The following is a 3,888-nucleotide window of genomic DNA, read 5'->3' on the forward strand; positions in this document are numbered from 1 at the left end:
CCCCGGAATGAAATATAATCATGCCTTAAGCGTATCAAATTATGATAGCTACTATAAAAGCAATTTGGGGCATACATGTGATTTATTGCTACCACATTCAATTCAAGGAATGGAGCATATTTAATGGGACATGTTTCATTACTTTTCACCAACTATCCATTATTTTCCTTAGCCATCATAATATCATCAATATGGTGCATTGAGATTCAAACTCAACGTCTTCTCCATATAAAGACTTCTTAGGCATAAATCAATGAGACTTGAACCCAACATATTATCATCCCTTTTGATAATATTATTTTTGAGGAATAAATTTAAAACATAATGGTTCCAAATCAATTATTTTTTCTCAAATCCAACAATAATTATATTATTAGTATCAAAAGATAGATAACATAATGAATTACTAACCTTGAAATTACCTTTAGATTTATAATCTCATCTTATTTGGCAGAGTCTAGTGCTGATAGTGTGTTATAAAATAATAAAGAACATGAAGAAGAGTAGAGAGAATAGTGAGAGTAATTCTTATTTCTTCTTTTGAGAGATAATTACAATGAAGGAAAACTCCTTTATTTATAGGGGAAAACTAACCTTAGGGTTTGTAACTTTTTCATAAATAGACATACACAATATATGGTAAAGTAGGTATTCACTATATATGATAAAGTAGACATTCACTATATATGGTATATTTATAACAGAAAGTAAAATATAAAAAGTGAAGCAATTAAAGAGTTTTAGGTTTTTTATTAATATTGGGCTTTGTATTAATTTGTTATTAATGGAAAAATACTATAATTAAAGGCCAAGAATATATATCTACTTTCTAAATATAAAAAAAAATAATAAAAGTAATTAGAAAGTAGATTATAAGTAGTATTTTTTAAAATATAAAAAATTAAAATTATATATGTATTACGTCGGTTCGATTTAGGTTCGATTTGATTTTATTTTTGCTAATATCAAATCAAACCAAGAATGATTAGTTTTTTTTTTGCCAACACCAAACCAATCAAATCAAATCATAAATTGTTTTTTTTTTCTCAATTTAGTTTGATTCATCGATTCGGTTTGACTTAACAGTTTTATACACCCCTAATTGACCTCCTATGTGTAAATAGTTGTGAGAGCTATCCATTAGGTCTCAACTCATTCTGCCTTCTTCTTGCCAAATTTCCATATCTGCTTATCCTGCAACTTTTCTTTTTCCTTTTGCTAAAAGTACTTGGTCAAGGACTCAAAAGTGCTTCTGAGGTAAGCCCTATTCTTTTAATTTCTAAAAAAAATGCTCGTGCAACTAATCAAAAGTACTTGTTTTTCGTAGACTTTTAACCTCCCAGTTATGAAGAGGAGTCGAGGTTCATCTGATAACATGTCTGCTGCACAAATCATTGGCAGCATTGGAAGTATTCTAAGCCTAATTCTTATTCATTTGCCTAGAAAGTCTCCATTAACATTCAAGTCTGTATGCAAAAATTGGAATGAAGTGATGTCAGATCCCTACTTTATTCATGTTCAAGTCTGGCTTCTTCATTTTGTAATTCCTATGATGATAAAATCAGTTTTGTTTTTTTACCCAAAAGAGAAAGAAAACCTACTTTGGCTTCTGTTTCTTTTCTTGGGAAGGGCTTCGGAATTTTACAATCATGTAACGGCCTGCTACTCTGTCATTTTAGTGGAGTCTGTTGTGTTAGCAATCCCACAATTGGAAAATTAAAGATTATTCCATCTGTTAAGGTGGATGGTGGATTTTCCTGGATTATTCCATCAACTCTTGCTTTTGATCCCTCACTATCGCCTCATTATAGGATTGTTTGTTTCAAGAAAGAAACAACTGAAAGTAATTCCTATTTTCGGGTATTTATGTATTTATCTGAGACGGGTACGTGGTACTGTACCACTAGTACTTTTGAAGTGAATGTGTGTCCTGATATGTCTGCAAGGATCTTGTCGAATGGTGTTGTTCATTGGGTTTGTCATGAACAGTACATTCATTTCGATATCAATGAGGGGAAGATGATGTTAATGACATTGCCATTTATTTATGGAGTTCATAAATATTCATGGCAAATTGGTCGTCTTTGGCAATGGGATGGCACTGTCTATTTTGCCCAAGAAAATGACGTGAGTTGGAATTTGGATGAGCTAGATCAGGTAACTTTTTAGTGGACTGAACAAAGGTATGCCACTGCTGCTCATCGTCTTTTTAAAGACGTGCTTCGTGAAATTATAAAGAAAGAAGGTGCAGAGCAAGCCAGAAGATATGATAGAACAGAGTGCAAGTTCTCGGTAATTGCTGTTGTCAAAGGAGACGAGGAACAGGACACTGTGATACTGGCAGCCGTTTTTGGCAGAATTATTTCATATATTTGGCACGAAGAGAGGTTAAATTTATACTAAACCTGGTATTGCCAGATGATATCTCGGGAGATATTTGCTGTAATTGCCTTAGTGCTCATTAGTTCATAGAAACATTGTCTACTGTTTGACTGTAGCTTCTTGTTTTCTATAGTTTAGATGTTAGCATGAAACTTATCATGGAATCTTAGTAGCTCAGTTTGTTGGCTATTGAAACTTTCACCTTGTTGGTGAGGTTTGATTCCCCACCTTGTAATATTAGCATGAAACATACCATGCTTATAATGTTCTCTTAAGAAGAACGATGTCTTGATATCTGTTGCTTATATGTATGTGGATGCTATTTAAGAATATATGAATGAAGATAATAAGGGAGAACTGAACAAATTATAATCTCATTCCTTGTTGATATTTTGACATTCATGATGTGAGTATATATATGCACAAGACATTGGAGAATAAATAAGGCAAGGAAAAGTAAATTCCAAGTCAAGACTAATGGATATATAAGAGAGTATATCGGACGTATAATTTTCTTCCACATATATATAAATAACGTTGCTTGGTTTCCTTATGGCTTCACTCAGAATATTGATTTCAATTTCTTCCCTTATTTGGCGTATTCATGTTTTTTCCTTTCACTATTTTTTAAGCTAGAGGTGTAATGACTGAATGTACTCCAAGCTTGGCCCGAAAATATTGGAAGGGGAGATTTGGAAGAGATTTTCTGAATATCTGCATTTTGAAGCCTAGAAGGAATATGCCATGTCACCAAGAGCAACTTTTTCTTGAACTAAATGATAGTCTATCTCTATATGTTTGTCCCCAACATGAAACACCAGGTTGATTGACATACTAAAGCTCACTTCTGTTGTCACAACAAAGCTGAGGTGAGTAATGTAGTGGAACACAAATGTTTCAAAGTACAAAACTTGTCCAAACTATTTCAGCCATTGTAGATGACATGGATCAGATTCTGCTTTTGTGCTGGATCTAGACATTGTGTGGTTGTTTGTTGGAGGACCATTGTAATGACCTTGATTTGTGAGTTTCTAACTTTTATGTGTTTTGATCATTTTTTTCTTCTCCGTAGTTGCTACATGTTGTTTTTGGAGTTTGGGGATGGTTGAAATGGTTTTCGATGCAATCAGGAACGTTTTATGCGACTTTGTGTTTTAAGAGGCTTGAGACGCCATATAGTTGACTTTGCTCAATATTTGTTGTTTTGAGCGTTGGATGGCAATTTGGACTATGCCCGCCGGAATGTCAAGGTTGGATTAGCAGCAGGTTTGGTTTGAGTTCGAAATCTTTGTATCTCATTATGACCCTTCGTTTGAAAAATAGTTAAACGAGGTCCTGGGGGTTAATTTGTGGAGAACAATCTATTTTCAAAAATTTGACGTTGTCATTGAGTCCCAAACATTAAAAATAGCCTAATAGCATAATTCGTTTGTGTTCACGGGATTCATAACGAATCTCGAGGGGTCAACGGACAACTTTGCAACTTAGCAAAGTTGTTGGTGCAGC

General features: G+C 33.7%; 1 long non-coding RNA gene across 1 annotated transcript; it reads left to right on the top strand.

Moving 5' to 3' along the window:
* Window positions 1–1,126: 1,126 nt before the first annotated feature.
* LOC124898962 lies at window positions 1,127–2,748 on the top strand. The gene is made up of 2 exons (XR_007056109.1): window positions 1,127–1,257; window positions 1,328–2,748. It is a non-coding gene; the product is annotated as an uncharacterized LOC124898962 (long non-coding RNA).
* Window positions 2,749–3,888: the final 1,140 nt, after the last annotated feature.

The sequence above is a fragment of the Capsicum annuum genome, chromosome 5 (assembly GCF_002878395.1).
Source record: "Capsicum annuum cultivar UCD-10X-F1 chromosome 5, UCD10Xv1.1, whole genome shotgun sequence".
Classification (NCBI taxonomy): Eukaryota; Viridiplantae; Streptophyta; class Magnoliopsida; order Solanales; family Solanaceae; genus Capsicum; species Capsicum annuum.